Genomic DNA, 24623 nt, shown 5'->3' with positions numbered 1-24623 from the left:
TCTACTTTCTATCTTTTGGAACGTTCAAGAACCCTGAACCATCATGTGAGAAGTCTGACTCCCTGAGACCACCATGCTGAAAAGGCCACATGCAGGCACTCAGTTGACAGTCCCAGCCTTTTGCACACCTCACAGAGGTTCCAGACATGTGAATGATACCATCTTGGACCTTTTATGCCAGCCCATTTGTTGGCTGAAGATCATGGATAACCTGATCAGCAGCACTCTGAGCAGAAGAAATCACTCCAGTTGTCACATGAGGAGGACAGTGTGTGGAACTACTGTACTGATCTTGCGGCCGTGAAGGGAGCCACTAGTGACACGTTAAAAATGGCAGAGTGGAATTATTTATAATTGCCAAGATACGGAAGCAACCTGAGTGTCCATCAACAGATGAATGGATAAAGAAGATGTGGTGTGTGTGTGTGTGTGTGTGTGTGTGTGTGTGTACACACACACACATATATATATAACGGAATACTACTCAGCCATAACAAAGAATGTAACACCATGGATGGACTTGGAGGGTACTATGCTTAGTGAAATAAGTCAGAGAAAGAAATGCTGTACATTATCACTTACACATGGAATCTAAAAAATACAACAAACTAGTGAATATAACAAAAAGAAAAAGACTCACAGATATAGAGACCAAGCTAGTGGTGACCAGTGGGGAGAGGAAAGTAGGGAGGGGCAAGATACGGGTAGGGGATTAAGAGGTAAAAGCTATTATGTATAAAATAAGCTACAAGGATATATTGTTCAGCACAGAGAATAGGGCCAATATTTTATAATAACCATAAATGGAGTATAACCTTTAAAAATTATGAATCACGATGTGTACACCTGAAACTTACATAACATTGTAAGTCAACTATACCTCAATAAAAGGAAGAAAAATTGGCAGAGTGGAAGGATGTAAGTGTCCTTGTCTCTGATGACACGACTGAACCCGTCCTACCACCTATCCTCAAACTTCTCATTTAGTGAGATACTAAAAGTCCATCTTGTTCAAGCCGCCCTCAGGTAAGTTTTCTGTCCCTTATAGCTGACAGCATTCTAAGAAACATATTCCCCCACATCCTGACTCTGAGGAGGAGTTTGTTATAGGAGCCAGAGCTTTGGCTGGGCTTGAAACTATACTCTGACTTCTTTAATAAATTTATGAGTTGGAAACGATGCAAGGCTTCAACTGCCATGACGGATTTATCCTGGGGTAGCCTTCTGAGGTTCTCCTGGAACTGAATGCACAACCCTCAGTTATTCCAGCCTGGTGTCCTGATTGGGCAGAGAATATGGAATTCCATGGCACATCACCTCACCTGCCTGCCCTTCCCCTCTCTTCACCTTGCCGGGGGCCAGAGAATAGAGGGGGTCCTGGACTACCTCCAGGACTGCCGGATGGATAATGAAGGGAGTGCTTCCAACAGCTTCCTCAAAACCCATCTTGTCTGCTAGAGATGGGGGCTCAATGGGCAGAGGATTAGAGCTGAGGGTTCTTTCCCCAAGACGACATGGAGGAAAAGGCTAAAACTCAAGGAAGAGAGCAGAACGAAAGTGGAGAAAAGATTAGCTTAAAGAAGCCAAATTTTAGAATTCATTAAATTGAGGCGGGCCAGAGGGCATCCGGGAATGAGGACTTGGGACTGAAAAAATGCAGTGAGGGACAGGAAAGCCAATAGGCGAACTGCAAATGTGTTTGCGTGTACACACGGGGTTAGTGGAAGAGCTGCTGGTGTTTGCTGACATTGGGGGCACAGTGAATGGGTGCACTGGCTTGTTCACCTAAAAGAATCTGAAGGAACACATGCTTCTAGGAAGCCAAGCTTCCTGTTTATGTTCTGAGATGCAACCTAAATACAACTTGCTCATGAAGTCCCGGCAGATCCATCCAATGGATCTGTGCTCCTCCAAGGTGTGGCTTATGACCTGATGATAGGATTTACTTCCACTTTCCTTGCATTACAGCCAATAATTTGGCTATTTCCCCAACTGGATGGAAAGACTTTTGAGGGTAGGGATCATTCCTTAATTTTTCCCTTGTAGCATGTACCGCAGTGCTTTGTACACAGGACGTGCTCAGTCAATTCCCTTTGATTAATTACTGTTGTCAACCTTTTGGCTTATTTTTCTATTGACGTTTATAAACAGATTAGGAATGTTTTTTAATAGAGCATTTTTTTCCTATATGACAGAATAAATACAGAAATCCATCACCAAAGGGCCAAAATAAATCTTAAGCAGAAGCGTTAAACATATTTAAGAAAAAAAGATAGGAAAACAAGAGAAGGATTTGGAGGCTGAAAATTTCTCTTAGACCAGCTCCAGGCAAATGAATGTGCTCTGAAAACTTCATTAGCCTGTTCTGCACAAAGTGGTTTCTGACCATTTTTCTATAGTCTCTCTCTTATTTGGACACAGAGTTTCATTTATTAATCAAATATAATTGGGCCCCATTTCAAAAGGATGAACAAAGCCTGTTTTGTGGTCCCATTCAAAAGCTGGGTTTAGTCTGGGTCACGGTGTTTGTCGGCGTCTGTTTCCAGGCCCTGAAGGGGGAGAGGCTGCAGCAGGACAACTGGGGGCCGTTGTCAGTTTCCCACTCCCGGGAGCCCTTGAAAGGGCCTCTCCCATCTCTGAAGCCTGGGCTCCCTGACTCTGAATGTAAGGCCCGCACCTCCGCACCCACCTGGCACGAAGGGCCTAGCTGGCCCTCATCACCTATGTCATTTCTCACGGCGCTGGCCCTTCTTCTATGACCTGCCCTCAAACTCACACAGGCTCAGGCACATGACAACCAGGGCTCGTGTGCTTTCTTCAGTGGTTCCTCATTGCTTATATGCTGCTTCTAAGAATTCTGGAGGGACTATGAAAACTAGACAGCTGTGCAAATACAAGAAAGAACAAAAAAGAAAGGAGAAAAACAAACAGTATTAGAAAAGAGAACACTAATATCTTCTACTTCTTGAGGGCAGGGACTGTGCTAGGAACTTTACATACATTATCTGTGATCCTCACAGAAACCCTGGGAGGTGAGCAACGTGACTCCTGTTTACAGGGAAAATGATGATGTTGGAAGTCAAGTTACTGGGTCGGTTGCAGAGCTAAATTAGTGATGGAAGCTGATGAGAATTCAGGTCTGATTTCATACATGAAATACAAAAAGTGATTCAACTACTTATATGGGAACACTGTAACTATGCTAATACCATGCTAATTGACTAAAAGCCTTAACAAAGTAATATTTTATAATAAAAGTATAAAATACATCAAATGAAACAATGAGGTAGGAAATCCTATTAAGTCAGTAACAGAGAAAGAAATTTCAAAAAATTTTCAGAATACCACCAAAGAGCAAGGCACACACACTTCATGAATGCCTTCAGATTCCCAAGTGACAGAAAATCCACCAGCTATGCTAACTGTACCAAAACACAGACAAAGCTGGACTCCATCTAATGCATTCTATGTGACTAATGTAATCTTAATGAAGGTTACTCCAGGAATGCAGAAAAAAAAAATCAATAAAAGAAAATCTATTAATACTAGAGAATACAACCCATTTCAATATATATCAAAAGAGGAACTGATTAAAACCTTTATTTTGAGCAAAATAATTACTACCCTTAACTTGATAAACATACCTATTTTAAATCATGAACCAATAATAGAATAAAACTAAAAGCTTTTTTTTTTCCAAATAGGCCCAAGTCAAGAATGTCTCTGCCTTCTTAACTAATATTGCCTTAGACAAACTGCAAAATATATAAAGAACAGTAACTTTTGGAAAAGAAGAGAAAAATGTTTTTAAAGACTTTGCTGTACACTTGGAACTAAACCAACAAGTTTAGAAAAGGGGCAGATTGGATATTCAAACTAAAAGAAAAAAATCAGTAGGACTACTATATGCCATATATTACTAAACATCATCTACACTATATTATTATACACAAGCAATAAACAGCTAGAAATCATGTACATATAATAATATAAGATGCTTAGAATGCACGCAATGACTTAAGGAGTTAAGTAGAAAGAGTTGATGCATTTTAAATCAAAATAGCCCCTTTTCTTAGAATTTGGCAAAACGACTGTAACATTTATTAGGCAAACAAAATGTCAAGAACATGAAAGGATATATAGAAAAAGAAAACCTCTGATCAGTGAAGACTAGCACTATAAATGCTATACACATTACAAAGCAAGAATAATTAAAACAGTACAGTACTGATGCAAAACCAGACACCATAACAGTAGAGGAGAATGAGAAGCACTGAGAAAAACTATATATCTGTGACAATTTGATATATGATGAAGCAAAGTGGAGATTATTTAATAAATGATTATATCAATTTAAATATCATTTATAGCCAAACACACACCAACTATGCTCAAATGAATAAAAGAGTCAAACATACATATTTAAACAACAACCAAAGAAAGAAGACCCAAGATTGCATGAGCTCTTGGGAATGATGGAAAAAGAACTATGAAGACCTTCCAGGGGCTTAAAGCAATAGGAGAAGTAACAGTGGAAGAGATCAGAAGCTTCAACTGGATGATGCTTAACATATTTTAATCATAAAAATACAAGAAATGGAAGGAAAAGAACATATTGAGAAAATATTTGCCTCAAATCAATAACTTATAAGGAAGTTGTTAAAATCAATAAGAGCATATTTATTTCTAGAAAAAAAAAGTCATCGGTATGAGGATATTCAATGCAGCACTATTTCTAAGAGTATAAAATAAAAAGTTGTTTTAATGGTAATTTACCTGAGTAAATCAGAATCAACAACTTAAAAATTTTTCATTTAAAAGGGTAACCATGAAAGATGTGTCTCACATGATGGAAAAATATTTATGATTAGTGTTAAGCAAAGAAAGGAAACAGAAAATGGTGTGGGCAACATGACTGCGACTATATAAAAACAAGGATGTGTGTGCTCTGGACCTGGAAAGGAGTTCATAGAAATGAAAACAGCTCTTACAGGGCAGGCTTTGGGGGTGAGTTTTGAGCTGCAAACTCAAATGACATCAGGGAAGAGGCAGGTAAAGATGAACAGAAAAAAATACCAAGTGGTGAGGACTACGGGGAACTGAAGAGAGGTTCAGTCAAAGCAGTTCAAATAAAAAAAACGGAAACACAAAACACTTAAACGCTTAGATTTTGTGGAACCTCTTTGATTGGAGCAAGGGGTGTGGGGCCCAGAGACACATCCCTCCCTGCCAGACTCCTTGGAGACCTTTCCTTTCAGGGTGCCCCAGGAACCCCTCAAAGCTCCACGGAGGAGTCTGAAAGTCATGGGCGACAGAGAGCTAAACAGCCATTTATCAAATATTTATTGAGTGCCCACTGCATGCCAGGTCCTGGAGGAAGACAGAGGAAGAAAGAAAGAAGACAAGAACTCTATCTTCCATGAGTGTGCAGATGGGTCCAAGATTCAGACACACGTAACAACTCCATGTGCATCAACACGTATACAAATGACTGTGGAAACAGGGCCAATTGCTGCTAATGCAGGGAGAGTAGCACTCCAAAGGCAAAATTTGCTCCAAATTTTAAGACAAGAGTACAGATCTACCTGACATAGAAGAGGGAAGGAACATTCTAGGCAGAGGGAACAGAAGGGCACCTTGACAAAGGAAGAGAAAGGAAAGCCATTAGGCTTGATGGACCAAAGGGGTATCCTGGGGGGCGTCCGCGAGATAGACAGGATCAAGAACAGGGAGGACTTGTCTAGATTGTATCCTCCAGGCCAGAGCTTTCAAACTTTGCTTCTAAGTCACAAAACTCTTTGTTGAAAGTCCTACTTGGAAGCCCAGCTTGCAGAACAGATGACGAGACCTCTGACGGGGCAGAGGGCGTGGGGCCGAGAACCACACCCCTGCTTCTCAGACCCCCAAGCCTTAGGCCGAGGCTCCACAGAGCAATTTGTAGGCCATAGGGGCCCCACCAGAAATTCAGACAGGGAATGACTCAATCAGATTTGCAGGGTCTAGCTCTGCGAAATTTTAAAGACTCCAGTTATACTGAAGATGAGCCCCTGGATTTTTGATTCCATTTTCTTTGTACCTGAGCTGTTATGCATTATAGATTTTGGGCTGCCCTGCTCCCACTGCTGGAATGATTTTTCCAATTTTGGAGAAGTGGAGAGGAACAGTCCCCCATGTTATTGTTTCCCCGGATGCCAGACATGTCCCCAATGTGTTGACAGACACTGTGTGCTCAATCTTTTCTTTTAATTCGGTAAATAAGAATCTCTGGGCTGAGTAGTGGATTCCATATCCACTCATAGAATCTGGGCAACAAGGCATCTGGAATCATCTCCTTCTCTGACCCTCTCTGAGGTGTGAATCTCTTCTTCCAGCCATTGGGCACCATTCAGATTACTTGGGTATACGGTGGCCAGGGGCAGGCATTCACTTAGGAGTTTACAGATTCGTTTTCTTTAAAAGCTCAAATTCTCTATCTGCCACCTCCAATCTGGGTGACTGTGTGTGATTGGGTGTCTGGTACAATGCTTTTGGGGATGGTCCTCTTGATGTATGAGAATCACTTCTTAAGGGCATACACATGGCTCATTTCTCTTTCAGAGGCTAAAATACGACGCTATCTTTCCCTAAAGCAGGTGCCACTTCTTGCCAAACCCTGCCTTGAGTACTAAAAGCAGCCCACCTAATGACAAGGCCTAGTAAGTGCCAGCAGCTAAGTCTGGGAGGGGGGCCATGGAGCAAAAGCAAATGTCTTGCTGGAGAGGTGACTGGGTGATATTCAACGTCAAGCTCTCAATGAATTACTTTCAGAAGTTCCGTAAAAGAGAAACATGGTTTTGTTTCTCTTGCCGCGGTGCCAAACAAAAACATTTTTTGTCTTCTTCTTCACAAAGAAATATAACCATGGGCTTTTGATTTTTGGAATACATTCTAAGGAGGAGTTAGAGGAGAGATCAGTCTCCTAATCACGAGTTCTCGGGTCCTGGCAGAGTGGATGGGGAGAGTTTCTGGGCCTCAAGGACTGCCTTGAGTTTGTTGCCTGTAGTCTAGCGTTTATCTCTTTGGCGTGGTGAAGGGTAGATGGAGGCTGATCATAGACAGACATGATTAGCAGAAGCGCAGCCGAGATTCACAGCACCGTGGTATCCAGATGAACTGGTAAAGAGCAGGGCCAGCACTTCTGCTTGACTCTGCCCAGTGTAATCAGGGATATACAGGAGATCACAGTAAGATGGCCTTGCAACTTGCATTAAAGAAAAGATTACCCTCTGAGAGCTGAATGAGTCAAAGAATCGATGATATAAGCCCCCTGCAGAAATTGTGGTAAAAGACGGATGTTTCCCTAAGGGTTAAGCAGGAAGAACAGGATCTGGCCTGATTGAAAGGGAAAGAAACTGAAAGCTAACCCATGAGTTTAGCTCAAAAGGATGGCTAGATTAGCGGAGGGTCGAGGGGTGGGGGAGGTACGTGGTGACTGAATAAACTTGGCAAAGAGAGTCCTGGAGACAGACATTGGTGGAATGAGACCCAGTCTGAGCAAGCAAGCACCCGACTCTGGAGGCGTGAGAATCTGCGCCATTAGGGGGTGTCAGCCCCCTCCCTTCCCTGCCCTCCTTCCTTATTTCCATTCAGCACAGACTCAGTGAGCACCGCTCTGCCCACACACTGTCCCAGGCATGGGAGGGGTGCCACGAACAGGACAGGAAGGTCCTTGTGTTCATGGAAGCTGCATGACACTAAAAAAATTAACCAAGGTACAAGATAATTTCAGAGAGGAATATGTGCTAAGAAGAAAATCCAGAGGATGACTTGGAGGGGAGGGAGAGAAGGACTTTCTGCAGAAAGGACAGCAGGCAAAGAGCTTTCTTTCCCAGTCTTACTCTAGTCTGGACGACGGAGACTTGGAGAGTTCGTCCCTGCCTCTGCTGGGATCTGTGCTGATGACAGAGGCTGCTGTGCAGGTCCTCAGATCCTGAGAAAAGGATGCTCCGGAGAGCAGAAGGAGAATTCTCTCCCTGTGAATGGAAAGTCAGCATCTGGTGCCAGCATGAAGCTTCAGTGAGGTGGGGAAGCCTGACGCGGGCTGCCTGACACACAGCAAGCATTCAATGTCATTCATGATCATTCTTGTCGTATGATGTGATGAGAGCCCCCCACCACCCGACACGCTGACAGGTATCTCTTCACCAACTGACATTTGTAAAGGAGGGTATCTCTGACTCATGCTTGATTCCTGCAGGGTTCAATTAGAGTTCTCAATTTAGGATTAATCCATATTAGGATCTATTCTTGCTAGAAAATCATATTAAAGGGAAATTCATTCCATTTAAACTAGGATCTCTTTTCAAACAAGTCAATCTGATGAAGAATTTATCCATTTTGTAAGTGAAGGAATATTCTTGTAGCTTAATTACGAGAAAATGAGCTAAACATATTAGGAAAAAAACGGTTTCTCTATTACCTCATTATCTAAGTTCTTGGTGAATTTTTTGTTTCTTCTTCATTAGAATCCACTACTTGAGAGTCACCTACTAATAAAGCCATAACTTAAGATTGGGTCCATTAGATTTTGTCCTTATAATAATAATCATTTCTTGAACACTTATATGTATTTACTCCATTGTATTTTCTCCATATGCTTGTATTTCTGTATATGTATTTCCTCATTTCCTCATTAAATTTCAAACTAATGCTGTGGAGTTGGTAGTTTTATTATCCCCATTTTATAGATGAGGAAATTGAGGCTCAGCCTCCATCCTGTAATGGACCCTCTCTTAGAATCTGGGAGCACTGCAGGGTCCCATGAATCCTTTATATAACTTTAAAACAAACCACTATAAGTGAGAATGAAAATATCAGCCAAAAGACCTTTTATATACTTTTCAAAAGCATGAAGTCAACAATAAAACCACATAGAAGTTACTTAAATGGATGTTAAAAAATGTTTTCTTTTCATGGCTTTGATGGAAAGGAAATGATTATAGCTCCAATTTGCCACTTTTTCTTTCTCCTTCCCTTCTTTCCCCCAATATTAAGTATTAGCAAATTCCTAAGATGCAAAACACTATGCAAGGCATTGAGATCTTATAAATTAATAACTGAAAGTCCCAGGTCTCCGGGAACTTATACTCTAGTGCACAAGACAAGCTATAAACTGGAGTGCTCTACTGACTAGAGATAAGCATGGAGCTGTAACTAAGCTTAGGGGAGGAACATATGAGGTAAAGACTAGGGATGTGGATGGAGCATCGAAGACTTCCTAGAAGTGGTGGTTCTCGAGCAATGTCTTGAAGGAGGGTACTTGCTAACTAGGTGGATGAAGGGTGGGGGAAAGCATTCATGGAAAAGAGAAGAGCATGTACAAAGGCACAGGGCACGATCTCATCGGCGGGGCTGTAAGCAGCTTGGAGGCTGGTGCACAGGGCACATGTGGGAGCCTGGGAGGGAATGAGGCTGAAGATGTGGGTAAACCAGGCCAGGGAGAGCCCTGAAGGCAAGGCCACGGAGCTTAGGCTTTAGGCTTTATGCTCTGAGTCAGACAGTTAGTTCACCACTGAGGGTCACACACTCCCGAGTGAGGAGGTCGGCAATGCAGCAGGCGAAGAGTTTACCACGGGCACACTGGGAACCATGCAGAACCCAGCTGAGCAAATGAACCTTAAAATCCTGCATGCATGCGGGCAAGCACACTAGCAGAAGAAAAAGGTGAAGAGTCACTGCTGAGAATAAAGGGGAAGCAACAGTGAATTAAGCAGGAGAGGGACACAGTCAGATTTGTGTTTAGAAAGCTCTTTTGAGCAGGAGCATAGAACAGAAACTATGAGGAGGGAGGGGAGGGAAGGTGGAGAAAAGATGGGAAATGAGGATGGGGGAAGGAAGAAGCTAGGAGGCTGCTGCAATGATCAAGGCACGAGGTGATGAGGCCTTGACCAGGGAAGAGGCAGGGGAGCGAGAGGAAGACATGGAGTCAAGAAATAGTCCAGGATTTAAAGCTACTGTCCCCAGGTGGTCAGCTGTTGTTGAGGTGACAGAGAGGAGTGGTTTGGAGTGACGACCTGGTGTCTGGACTGAACACCTGGGTGGGAGGTAGTGTGATTATGAACGGAATGTTTGCACAGAGCAGAGTACTGTAAAGACATTGCAGGAACAAAGTTATTCTATGCGCCCCATAAGGTCTACTGAAAGCTGGCACCTGTATATCTCCTGAAAGTATCTAAGGGGGCTAAATATTTGCAGACAGTTGTGACCTTCAGGTCAAGGCTATACACTGTTTATTTATTTCTATCTCCCACATGGCAAGCCCTGGACTGACACTTAGGTTGTCAGTAAATCCATATGAAAGGATCTCTCTTTTCTTTCCCTGCAAAGTAGTGGACTGCGCTACGAGATTTTAGGCTGGAAAAGTTATTACTGATATCAGTGAGACCCTTGACTAAGTATAAAAGCAGGAACAAAATTCACTGAAGTCCTGAGACCAATTTCAGCCAGGTTCCTGGTTGCCTTTTGGAAATCTCTTTATTGCTTTGCTTGAGACAAGTTTTAAAAATACCAACAAAAGAGAAGCATCTCTTCTCCTCTAAGTTTCAGCTTCCAAAAAAAGTGAAAAAGCAAATGTGGCCAAATGACTGAATAAATTATTTCATTTCAAAGCAGCCCTGGTGTATACAAAGTTACAGATAGTGGCTTTGATGATGATCAGGGGCCTGAGAGTGATGGGTGTGTGGTGGGGGCCCTGCCTGGAACACTAGGGTAGAAAACATAGTCTTTACATAACAGAGACGTGTGTTTGGGGACCTGATCAAACAAGACTAGATTTCAGTCCAGCAGATATTCACAAAGCACCTATCATGCCAAGTTCCAGTCTATCCGTTTTCATATGTATCTTTTAAAATTCCAAAACAACACACAAATCTGTTAACACCAATCAAATGTGTAAAGGCTCATCCCCAAAAGTATTAACACAGGGTGGAGTAAACACCCCAGGTGAGCTAAAAACTCTGTGGTTCCAGCTAGAAATGGAGAGTTGTCATAAGGCCAAGAGGTTTTTAAATCCAGTCATCTGCGTTTGTATTTTCTTTCCTTCCACCTGGCTTAGTGGTTTTCAAACTTTAGTGTGCACAAGAAATCAAGGTCAGACACATAAAATCACATATTCTGTATTTAATAGGTGATTTCGGGGACTTTAGGGACAATTATGACTATGTGTGGTTTTCACATTATGCACAGATTTTAGAGCCTGACCTTCACCCACGATGGGACGTCCCTGTGATCATTCTAGTTATCCACACGGTGGCATGGAGAGTTAATTACACGACTGCTTAAACTCTATTTTTAAACAGAATTGGAAGGCTAGGAGGCTTATAATGCTAACAATGAACATTTAACACAAAAGCAAAATAAAATTCAGTGAAAACGAGCAGAAAACTGAACATAGTCAGAGGCAGACTTACCAAGAGGCTAAGGAAGATTTTCTTTCTTTCTTTTAATTGAAGTCTAGTCAGTTTATAATGTTGTGTCAATTTCTGGTGTACAGCATAATGTTTCAGTCATGCAGATACACACATACATTTCTCTTCATACTCTTTTTTTGGTATAGGTTACCACAAGACATTGAATATAGTTCCCTGTGTATACAGTATAAACTTGTTTATCTACTTTATATACAGTAGTTAATATTTTCAAATCTCGAATTCTCCCAATTTATTCCTCCCAACCCGCTTTCCCCCCTGGTAACCATGAGTTTGTTTTCTATGTCTGTGAGTCTGTTTCTGTTTTGTAAATAAATTCACTTGTGTCTTTTTTTTTTTAAGATTTCACATATGAATGATATCATATGGTATTTTTCTTTCTCTTTCTGGCTTACTTCACTTAGAATGATAATCTCTAGGTCCATCCATGTTGCTGCAAATGGCATTTTATTCCTTTTTATGGCTGAGTAGTATTCCATTGTATAAATATACCACAGCTTCTTTATCCAGTTATCTGTCGATAGACATTAAAGTTGTTTCCATGTCTTGGCTATTGTAAATAGTGCTGCTATGAACACTGGGGTGCATGTATCTTTTCGAATTAGAGTTCCCTCCAGATATATACCCAGGAATGGGATTGCTGCATCATATAGTAATCTACTTTTAGTTTTTAAAGGAATCTCTATACTGTTTTTCATGGAAGCTTTACTTGCAGAGCCTTTCTTCCACAAGCTTTCAAGAACCTAAACTTAATTTGCATTCATAATTTTATATTCTTTTTTCTTAAAAAGGACACCCTGCCAAACTGATTAAGATTTAAGCCCCATAGATTCTGGACTCATCCTTGCATGTAGCAATCACTACTCTTTAGCCCTTAATTTTAGTCCTGTACTTTTAGGCACCAAGGGAAAATGCAGCCGTGACTACTCACTGTGCACAGAGAAATGTCAGGAGGGAAATCAGAATGTCTGGAACACCCAACTGTGCACCTGCCAAGCTAACTGACAGAGCCTGAGCTGGCAGCTGCAGAAAACTCAGCATCAACATTAGGAAATAATATGATGTCTCTGTCTTTTTAGTTAATACTTAGTTTACCTACAGTTCACCAGCAATTCAGTAAACAAGACAGTTATCAAGTTCCTACTCTGCAACCAGCCCTGAGTGAGATTCTCAGGGGACTGTAAAAGGGTGAAGCTCAGATCCTTTTTAACTTTTCCCTTGTAAATTCTGCGAAGAGGCAGATCAGCGTGTACTGAGAACAGCGAAACACCTCACAGAGAAAACTCAAAACGGATACTGGGATCAATTACAGACCAGCTCGACTTTCATAAAACAAAGAAAGTGGAAGAACATTGGTTAGAAATCAAGGAACAGTGATGTTTGATCTCTTTTCCTCCCTCTTTTCCTTCCTTCCACAGATGTTTACTGAGCACCTCTTCTTTTTCTTTTAAGTAGCTTTATTGAGATATGATTTATTATAGTTTACCTATTGAAAGTGTACAGTTCAATGGCTTTTCAGCATATTCACAGTGTTGTGCAACCGTCACCGTGTCAATTTAGAACATCCCCACTGCCCTCTGCCCCAACCCCCCAGACCTATTAGCAGTTGCCCCCCAACTTCCTTTCGCTCTCCAGCCCTAAGCAACCACTCATCTACTTTCTGTTTCTATAGATTTATCTGTGTGGAGGTTTCCAAGGACCTGCTACTATCAGGCGTAAGGCCAGGAACAGGGCAGGGGCTACAGACACCAGTATCTCCCCTCAACCCATGAAGCTCTGCAGTTAGCTTGGAGAAAGCATCACCTGTCCCCCCCGGGCTTCATTTTTTTTCCTCCTAAAAATGAAAGGGATGAAATTCAAGTTCCCTTCTATTTGAAACACTCAACTTAAAAATTCAGTTCCAGAGAAAAGCAGGAGGCAAATGTGGCTGGGTGAGCAAGTGAAAACTTCCAAATGCTCTTGTTAAGAACAGAGATTGTACCATCTTCCTAGATGCCGATTTGGTAATCGGTATTAAACGCCCTAGAACCGTATGCACCTCTAGACCCAGAAATTCCTCTCAGGCATTCATCAAGGGTGGTTGCAGAGACGCGTGGACAAGGATGGTGATGGCAATGCTGATAGTGCTACTGACAATTGTGAAATAAATGTGTGACAGTGAAGGCTGTGCCCCTAAATCCCACACAGGAAGCCCCAGATTCCAGCTAACATATCCCAAGGCCGCCCGCACTCACGCTGGCCTGTCTGCAGCCTCTGCCTGCCGCTGACTCTGACCGACTTCACAGCCACTAAAATCTGAACGTTATTTTTACGCCCAATACCATTTTCTGACCCTGTAATTGTGCTCTTGTCCTTGGGCCCCAGTGTGGGCCTGAGGTTTTCCCCTCCACCATAAAGCACTGTGATCAGGAGAATTGATCTGACCTGCACTCTGAAGAAATCCACGGTATCACAGTGTGTTGGGTTGTGGGCGTTTGCTGTGTTATCTTTAATGACTCCAGCTTTTGTCCTTTGACTCCAGGCTCTTTTCCACTGGTTTCTGTCTTCACTCTTAACAGCCCACACCCTTTTAACTCACAAATAACTTTCATCTTTTTAGATACCTGAAAGCCTGACACCTTGATCTCAAGGGACCTTCAGACCTATTTGTGATCAAATAGAAACGACTTCACTAAGGGCTCTGCAAAACTGATCAAGAAACAGCCACTTTTTTGAACTCTGCACGGCATCTATTAGAAGTGTAATTTAGCACCTGAATGAAATTTTTATATGTTCGTGATTTTTAAAGAGGGCAGATACACACTTTAGAAAAAGGCATAATTTCTAGCTACTTAGTAGGGGCACGTGGGGGGGGCAGCTAAGTTAAATGATAACATGTAGAGCAAGCACCATTAACTTCCAGCCCTCTCGTTCACTGCTGAAGACATTTCAGTATCTCAGCGACCTCGGCCGACAAGGACCATCCTGTAAACATGTCATGTAGCCTGCTCCCTCTAGTGTTTCCAAGGATCCAAACATGCTTTCCTTTCCTTGTCATTTATTGAAGGTAAGATAAATATTTAGTTCAGGAGTATCTTTAAACTCAGAATTTCGCTCTAAAATAATATATACAATTATTAGTAAAAGAAAGAAATAAAATATTTCTCAATCTGGAATAATCATTCAAGCCAAGGTTTTACCCTAAGTAATTTTAAGTCAAATGCCTTTACTTTCAGCCTGATAACAACTAATTTATTTGGTTGCTAATTTAATTACTTTGTAATTAGCTTATCAGAGCGGGAAAGAAGACAAAATAAGTATCCTTGTGATTAGTGCTTTGTAATGAACTAGAGCAGCGAGTAAACACACACATTTATTGTGCTGGCCAACACAGCCCCTATTTTGGGGGAATAGGCTGGGATTCTCTCTCTTTGCCGCTGCTTTTCAGCAATTTCCCACTTGAATGTTGGCTGTGGGTGTTTTACCTTTGAAATCTATCCTTAAGCTTTGAGCTGACCTTTGGCTTTAAATTTCAACAATTGATGTTCACCACTCAAGTCACAGTCACTAATGAAGTTTAATTTTCATTTATTGCTTAAGAAGCTGAAGGATGCTTAGGACTCTCAGATTACTCAATTCCATGCCCAAAGGTATACACTTCATCAGGACCATGTGAAGAGGGATCTAGAGCTTTTTCCAAGTACCTAGAGATCAGATCTCGGATCCCAATGGGAAGGTTTAATAGGCATGTTCTGCTTCACCAGTGAAGGGTGGGTGAGGAGACAAAACTTGGGGGAGGCGAAGATCATCCCTAACCAAAAGGGCTGGAACCACAGACCTGTGCTGGGCCCCGGCTTGCAGGGCTGCAGGAGTGGCTACAGACTCAACAGAACTTGCTAAAGAAGAATGCTGGCAGGCTCTGCAGTAACTCAGCTTCCACATGGGATCAGCAGGGGTCCTTCTGTAAACTGCTGCCTTTGAGAACTGCTGAGTCGTAACAGCCACCAAAGTGCTACCCAGATAAGGAGGAAACCTGGAAAGCCACTCATGGTCATTGCTGTCGAAAGACTTTCTGTGGGAATCCTCTGCAAAGCTCCTGATATGGGCCAGGCCTCAGAGTCTGGGCCGGCCTGCTGTGGGCCTCCCTGAGGATCAGAGTAGGGAGGCCAGACTGACGGTGTATTTTAGTATCTCCTCACCAGGAAGAGAAGGTAACAATTTCCCGTCAGGCCATGAATGTGGTTGGAAACCCAGGTGGCGCCCAGTTCAGGACAGATACCTTGATTTAGAAATAAATCACCTTGTAGATTTGTTTGGCCACATTTGCTTTTTCACTTTTTTTTGGAAGCTGAAACTTAGAGGAGAAGAGATGCTTCTCTTTTGTTGGTATTTTTAAAACTTGTCTCAAGCAAAGCAATAAAGAGATTTCCAAAAGGCAACCAGGAACCTAGCTAAAATTGGCCTCAGGACTTCAGTGAATTTTGTCCCTGCTTTTATACTTAGTCATGAGTCTCACTGATATCAGTAATAACTTTTCCAGCCTAAAATCTCATAGCGCAGTCTACTAATTTGCAGGGAAAGAAAAGAGAGACCCTTTCATATGGATTTACTGACAACCTAAGTGTCAGTCCAGGGCTTGGCATGTGGGAGATAGAAATAAACAGTGTATAGCCTTGACCTGAAGGTCACAACAGTGCAAATATTCAGCCCCCTTAGATACTTTCAGGAGATAAACAGGTGCCAGCTTTCAGTAGACCTTTTGGGACACACAGAATAACTTACTCTCAATTTGCTACCCACATCTTACCCACATTGCTACCTAGCAGGGTCCCATGTAGGAGAAGCCTCTGTTTTCAGTCAACTCAAAGAAATGTCAAACTCCCTAACGACACCCTGTCTCTTCCCTACAGTTTGCTACCAACGTTTTCAACATGTGTTCTTGACTTTCATCATTCTTCTTCAGGACTGAACACATCGTTGACCGGCTTTAGTCCAGTAACTACACGAGGCTAATGTTACCCTTGTTTTCAGCTCGCCTCATCATTTCTTCTCTTTTCTCAAGTACAATAGGAGCTTCTAAAACCTACACTTATCACTTCTGTTCTTTTGCTTTCCCACTCTTTTTATTAAGCCAACAAGGGCAAAATACAATCAAATCCTCAAATAATGATACAAACACTGCTGTACCAACTGTGTGGATGGCTGGCATTTGGGGTTCAAAAGACAGTTGAGAGGGGTCAGTGTTTAATGTACCAAAGTGAAGGTTATTCGAAAGTTGAATATACAAAAAATACAGGACTGCTTGGACCTTGACTGCCTCTTGTCTGACCATTATGGCTTTCATAATCGGCATAATTTGGGCACAAAAGCAGATTTCCAGCTGTTTCAAGTCACAGATGTATTCTTTTCTGGGTTATTCTAAAAATATGTACAAGCTGTTTTCTTAAGTTTAAATCAGAATTCTCTTGATAGACTTTTGCTTTGATTTTGGAATCTTTTGGCTCAGTTCTATTTGCAAGCATGAACTGGAGGCTAATTTACTTGGTAAGAAAATTTGGGGAGCCAAAAAGTCCCGCAGCCCTTGCTGTTTCTTCCCTCCCATTTATTATTTCACAACATGTGCCCTGTCAGTCCTGAAAGTTCCTGAAGAACAAAATGTGCTGACTTTTAAGTGTGTGGGGCTGGAAGATAGAAATTCCTCTACATTAGAGGCGTTCTCCTCCGGTGGGTGGCAGTGGGAAGGTCTGTGAAAGAGGCAGAAAGCTCAGGAACCAGGTTGTGAATCAAGGAGGAAATTAACTTGTCAATGCACCGTCTATAAACCATCTACGCACAAATGAACTTATTTACAAAACAGAAACAGACTCACAGACATTGAGAACAAATATGGTTACCAGGCAGGGAGGAGGGTGGGAAGGGATTAAACTGGAAGTTCGAGATTTGCAGATTATATACCATATGTAAAATAGATAAACAACAAGTTTCTACTGTATAGCATGGGGAACTAGCCTCAATATCTTGTAGTAACCTATAACGAGAAAGAATCTGAAAAGGAATGTATGTATGTATACGTACAACTGAAATATTACGCTGTACAACAGAAATTGACACAACATTATAAACTGACTAGACTTCAACAAAAAAACAATGCAGGAAAAATAATAATCTATGAGCTCTTCCTGGGCAAAGACTGGTTCTTATTCGTCCACGTTCTGTTGCTTTGGGGGCTAGCTGGGGCAGAACTGGAGACTGAGCCCAAGGCTACTGTGGGCCATCAGGTGGGAGATGAAAAAAACCAGCTAAAGAAGAAAGCTGAGACTCGGAATCTGGGAAAGCTGGTATTAGGAGAGATTCATGAGAGGTGGCCCTGAATAGTGGAATGAATGCAGCTTTGTAGCAAGCGGACTGACATTCAAATCCCAGCTATGTGGCTTGGACTCTGAGGCTGGACAAGTAAGTTGCTTATCTGCCCTGAACCTCAGATGTCACATGGAGATGGTCATAGCAACTACCTCACTCACACCAAGGTCACTGGATTAAACACAACAATGCCTGTCAGGGATCTCGCCTAGTGCTGGCCACTTAGCTGGCATTCAAGAAGCCAGAATTAACAGTGCCAAAGATAACAAAGCCCATGGAGGAGTAACCCAAAAATAAGTGCTCATGGTCAAGAAATATACAAAAGCATGAGACAGCCAACATTTTGACGAGTCGGGGGAATGTGAATTAAAATGGTAATAGCTTTGTCAACGAGATCGACAACAATACAAAAGACAGTGCCCGTGAGGAAAGAGGGAGAGGGACACTGCCACGTGTGGCTGGGGTGGGAACGGCTTTGTCTTTTGGGAAGCACTTGGGTGACATTTGTCACAGATGAAGAAGGTACACACTCTTTGATTCACTAATGCCACTTCTGGAAATCTACTATCAATAAATAATAACACAGCTTTATATGCATCTGTATATATTCCATATATCTGTAGATGTCCACTACATAATTGTTGATAACAAGAGAAGCACAAACATTGAAAACAACCTAAATGTCTACCAGTAGGGGAATGTCTGAACAAATTATGGACCTTCTATTTAATGCAAAGCCAATCAGCTATACAAAATAATGAGGTAGGTTTACTTAATAATAATCTATTAAGTAAAATAGGAAAACCGTGGGGACTAATAAGTATAGCGTCATTCTGTTTCTCCAAGAAATGTGAAGGTAGACAATGGATAGGTAGATAGCTTCATTTGTACACCTTTCAGGAAAAGGTGGGAGGGACACACACCAGTCTGTTAAGGTGAGTTAGCACCCCTGGGGTTTAGAAGGTGGGATGAGAAAAAAGAGACGTTCTTTTTTTTTTTTTTTAATATGTGAAGTGGTAGGATTGTAAGTGCTTTTTTCCTTTTTGTTTTTCAGCATTAATTAAACACCTAAGGAAGGAAGGATGGATGGAAGGAAGGAAGGGAGGGAGGAGGGAGGGAGGAGGGAGGGAGGAAGACAGGACAGATCGGATTGGCATGAGCTGCTCTGTATCTCTATTGCTCAGTACAGGACTCCTGGTGCACAGTGGATGCTGAGTAAATACTGAGTAGAAATATTGATTGATTACTATTGAACCAGAAAAACAACATGAAAAAGAAGTTATTATCCTATCTACTCCAAAAAAAAAAAAAAAAAAGAAGCCTGTAACTCTTGCAGCAATGGTGAGAAGCTTGCGCTGGAGGCCCCCTGGGGTGAGGGAGGGACAGAGCTGGGTACAGCCTGTTCTTTGCTGGCTGAGGAGGTTCACAGAGGGTCTCACCACATGGTGGACCAGGGCCTCTCAGGGTCCAGATGTGGGAGCTATTAGGAAAAGCCCAGTTGTGAAACTGTCCTTAGAGTTGAAAGCACTGAAGCCAAGTGCTTCCTGGTGCCTGCCAAAAAACTAAGGAATTGCAAAATGTACATTATTATACAAACTCAGGAGGAACCAACTGGACTCTCTCTTAGGCGTTATCAAAAGAAGTTTCAGCTTACAAGAGAAAGGCAGACCAAGAGATTTTACCAGCAAAATGTCTGTGTTTCTAACTTCATGGATGCCAGCTTTGAAATGATATGGTTTAATAAAATTTCAGTCCTCTCTTGGGGGATTGCACAAAACATTCCAAGGCTCTAAGATTCAAATTCAAGTGCACATGGGCTTCTAAATAACCTTTAACATCTAAGTCCACATCATCCACCCACCCCCTTCATTAAGTTTATTTGGATGAACAAATTTTGGACACTCAAGGAAATACTTTCCCTAGCTTAGAAGGACACAACAAACTGTTGGAAATAATGGAAGAGGAGTTGGAAGTGGGACAACAGCGGGGGTGTGAGGTGGGAGGCAGGGCTGAGGAAGATGCATCTGCAAGGCGGCTGTGGGAGACACAAGCCAGCTGAGCCCAGCTCACCGGTCATAGAGAGAAGTTCTGTGTCTGTGGCGGGGGAGGAGCTGAATCTGCCTCAGAGGGGCTGAGGCAGCTGGGTGAGAAGCTTGGGACTGGGCTCGGGTATGAAGCCCCCGTGTGCCCAGATGGCAGATTCTACAAGAGGGGACAGAATTGCTGGTCTGTGGACCATGCAGGGAAGCTCTGCGGTGGAGAAGGTTTGGTTAATAAATGAAGAAAAGAATATGTTTGCTCCTTGATAGACTTGACTCATTTGAAAACACTGTTCTGAGCTCTGTATTGAAGACTGATGAAAAGCATTTTCAGAGCATCAGCCGACGGCAGAAGGACACCTCAATCATCTGCGTCTGGACGTTCCATTTGCTTCTGATTTTTCATGATTGTAGCCACCTGTGTGGTGAACCTCTGCGCACTGCGCTTTTCCTGTATCGAGGACGATTTCCTAAGAATAGATTCTGAGAAGTGGAACAACTGGGTCATAGGATATGAACATTTTTATGTGTCTTAATACACAGAGGAAAGCATGTGGAAAGCCAAATTGCTTTCCAAAGGGCTGGTTGAACCCAATCACTTTTATTTCAAACAAGATTTTATGGGTGATTATGCAGGGCTTTTAATGAGATGTTTGGCTAAGCAATGATAGTACCGAAACTGACATTTATTCTGCGCTAATCACAGCCTTTTTATCCACTGTCTTCTTTAATCCTCACAACGACCCTGTGAGGCAGACATCATTATCCCCATTTGGCAGATGAGGAGACAGGTTCAGAGAGATTAAATACTCTCCCAAGACCACATGGCTACTTGAGTGGGGGAGCCACTATCTGAACCCAGGCCCATCTGACTTTTGGATGATGCCCAGAAGCCTAGTGCCTGAGGCTTCCCTCCAAATCTTGCTGCCTCCACTGGTTTTAAGAACACAATCCAAGGAACAATAATGCACCTGAGATGTATTCTGAGTCCCAAAGATCTATGAAGCCATAAATGGATTCTTGATAGATACTACAACAGTGAGAACATGTATTTCAGAGGAAATACATTTTATTTCACGGTGAAATGAATTGATTCTTTATTATCGCATTCTATTTCCACCCCCATTATCTTAATTCAGACCCTGATTATCTTGCCTTGAACCACAAAATAGGCTGCAAATTGTACCCTGCACCTGCAGCCTCTCCACCATTCAAGATGGAACAGGCGGGGCAGTCCTGAACTGGGTCCCAGAATTCACCTTCTGAAAACATGGGTTTTGATTATCTCCTTCCTCATCATTATAGTTATCATGAGACCTTCATTGGCTCCCTTTGTCAACGGGACCACATATAATAAACGTTGGTGCTGAAGTTTTCTAGGACTCTAACCAGACTGCCCACTCACAATTCTTGAGTCAGGTCTTTGGTACCCGGGGTTTGCTGCAAGATGGCAGCATGTGGCAGGGTCTAGGTTTCTAAGGGTTGAGTAGAGTAAGCCACCCTATCCACAGGTGACCAAAGAGAAAAGGAGCCAATGAGGTGGGTTAGGCAGTGAGAAGCTGGCTTGTCTGCCTAGTGGTTGGGAACCATGCTATGGGGTCAGACAGCTTCGAGCTCAAATCTCAACAATACCATTTATGGGTGATGCAACGTCAGACCTTCTCATCTCAAGCAACAATTTTCTCATCTGCAAAATGGGGGTAAGAGCAGTACTACCTCACAGGGTCATTTTGAGAATGAAAGAGGAGGCTATTTCAGGTGTTTGGCCCACAAAGGCCTAGGTAAGTGTTAGCTTTGATTCTAGAAGTGAGCCTCTGAGGTCAAACATTGGAATCAAGTTCTCAGGGCCCAAGCAGGGGTGTAAAGGGACACACAAGCAACGTTAGGAGTCCAGCTGAGCTGGGATGGCCAAAGGTGGGTAGGAAGCAAGACTGAGGTGATGGTGGGCAAATGACATGGCTGGGATTAGAGCTTATTTTTCAGTTGGTTGGGGCATGTGCCATTGGTGTGTTGGGCTTGTTTAAAGGTACAGAGTCAGAGCAAACATCATTCACAGCTTCCCACCACATCTATGCTGAGCTCCTCTCACTGTCCCCCGCCCCCAGCTTCCCCGAATACCCCATTGCCTGTCTGTCCATCGGCTCCATATAACTTATCTTCCCTGGAATGCCTCCCACTCCCTGACCCCCTGACCCACCAGCCCAAATCCCATCTGTTCTACCAGACACATCTCCATTATTCTCTACAGTCTCTCCAAGGCCCCCTTTGCCGCTCCCCGACCAGCGAGAGCCAAACCCTCCCTCGTTCATATTCTTCCGGCAATTATTCTTCTCACAATCCACTTGGCAATTAATCACACACCGTCTTGTGATGCGTTTACTGTTGTTGGCTTAAACAGATAAAAATATCTTCTATGCCTGTTTAACTTGTCACATGTGTCTGGCTTGCCTTTCTGAAGGGGAATCCAAAGGACAAGCCAGGAATCGCTAAACAGGGGAGAGCTCCTTGCAAGAAGAAAGAATGATAACAACTAGAAAGAAGTAACAGGACTTTCAAGCTCATTTTGCCTGTATGATTTCATTTGATCCTCATGCAGCCTGGGGAGGTGCCTATTCTTATTAGGGCTTATTCCCCAGTTCAATAATCTCTGTTGACTGTAAGATCAAACGTAAAATCTGGCATTGAAACCTCCCCCCCACCCACCCAGTCTTCCTCCTGTCGTGTCAAATCAGTTGGACTGACATAAAAATAAGAACTCTTTGCAACATGAACCTTAGCTCTGAAGTGAGAAGTGGCCGGTCTGATGAGCAGGCTGTTGATCAGCCTCGGTCCAAATGTTGATCCGTAGAAACCACAGAACCACCACAAAGACAGAGGTGGATTGGGGAGGCCCAGGACAGCTCTACTTGGCCGGCCGAGGCCAAGGGCTTGCCCAGTGCCCTATTTTGGAGGGACTGACAGTTAATCCGACTTCACTCTGTAGTGACGCCTATATGCTATTTGTGGTGGCTGTGTCCATATTTTAATCTCTTTGGTAAACTGCATATAGCTCATTCTAGCTTCTAGCTTCAGGTTTCTCTAACACCCTTGCTGTTGCTACCCTCTTCTATCGTAAGGAATCTCTCCCATTGTTGATAAAGGACCGATAAACCCCTTGCTGATTGGTCAGCATTCTGATATCTGTGACAGGCAGTCACGAAACACATCTCTTTATAGATGAGTCTGTACAGGGCATGCTCCTGGTTATAGGGCCCACCCTGACACACATACACTTCCACAGCCATTGTTCTAGGAAGGCACTACCTATCAGCGTGCCTGCTATGGCACCATGGCCAATGAAATATCACCCAAGGAAGAATGAATGGAATTCACAAAAACCAAAGCTCTAAGTGCTACAGAATTATATCAAAGGCAGCAGAATGCTAGATTCCAACCCAGAAAACTCTGAACCAAGCCCCTGGTCTGTTCCTATAATTCTTTTGGGAAAATGGTTGCCAAGATTCCACAGATGAATTATGAGATCAGCCAAGATTGGCTGAGAAAGGCTCTTTAAGAGAAAGGAGTCAGGGCACAGAACTTGCCCACCAGTCAGGGCTTGATAGTAAAGGGAGGGAAAACAGTCCATTCAGATGTTGGATGTTAGAGGGTGACATGCCACAGGCAAAACTGACAGCTCAATTCTGCAGCAAGGAACAATGGTGACAATATTTAAGAGAAAATGATTGGCTTTGCTGACAGAGGGGGTGGTGTTCCAGCAGACCCTGTGATAAGGAGAATGTGTGATACTATGTTTGTCTGATGGAATAGTTCAGCAGAAGTGTGTGCTTTGCACCGGCTTTACTCTTATGTCTAACTGGAAATGCCTCAGGGCTAAGAGAACTGCAGGAGAGATCTGTGTGACCCTTCAATGATTACCTTCCACTCATGTATGAGAGCTGAGTGTGAAGGGGGGTGGGCTGGAGGGGGCTGAGGAAGGCTTTGGACTCTCCCTGGTGTGCTCTTCTGCTGACCTGAGCATCTGGAACTCTTGTCTTCCACGGGCTCTGAGTGCTGGAGGATGGGCGTACTCTCAAAGACGGGGTGACAAGGTTGCAGCTATGTGCTGCATTGACCAGAGCTTGTAGAGACCCCAGAGGCTGGTAGGACAAACAGCCCCACTGTTTTCTTATCTTGCCTGGCTGGCTCTTGGGAACTCCTGGGTGGAGAGTGGTCTGGGTGTGAGGGAAGTGGCAGCAGTGCAGGGCTGGTGTGTAATGTTGAGAAAATCACAGGAGTTACGGGCAAAGGCAGATCAGAGCCTGGGAACACAAAGGAATGGGTTGGTTCTGCTGGGGTTTGTGCCACGACAGCCTTAACATACTTGCGCTCACAAGGTGACGTTCCCTTTCTCTACCTGGCTGGTGACGACTCTTCTCTTTCCCACAAGAGGATGGAGAAATCCCCTCAGCCTGGCTCTCAACCCCCTCAACCCTTTGATGCTTCAAAAGTAACAGCAATGAATGATGATTGGAACAGTTATGAGTCATTAATCTGACCATTAATACATTAATCTCTTGCCTTATTCCACAAAGGATCTGAGGCAGGAGTTATGAGTAACATTTATCGCAGTAACCAAGAGAAAATCATGACAGCACTGCAAGGAGCCGGGACGAATGGTAATTGCAATCATGACGGTAACAGCCGTAAGTTAGTAGATCGATGCCAAGTGCAATGACTATTTGAAGAAAGAATCCGTGTTAACAGATCAATGAGGAGAGAGACTGGGAAGAAGGTATCTAAC

At 43.0% G+C, this 24623-nt stretch overlaps 1 protein-coding gene across 2 annotated transcripts in view; it reads right to left on the bottom strand.

The window, feature by feature from the left end:
• SPON1 (spondin 1) overlaps positions 1–24623 on the bottom strand; it is a 242759-nt gene that overhangs the window by 43766 nt on the left and 174370 nt on the right. The gene's annotated exons all lie outside the window — the stretch shown is intronic.

This window comes from Vicugna pacos, chromosome 10 (assembly GCF_048564905.1).
Source record: "Vicugna pacos chromosome 10, VicPac4, whole genome shotgun sequence".
Lineage (NCBI taxonomy): Eukaryota > Metazoa > Chordata > Mammalia > Artiodactyla > Camelidae > Vicugna > Vicugna pacos.
Note: the sequence above shows the minus strand (reverse complement) of the source record. Positions and strands in the feature narration are given on the sequence as shown.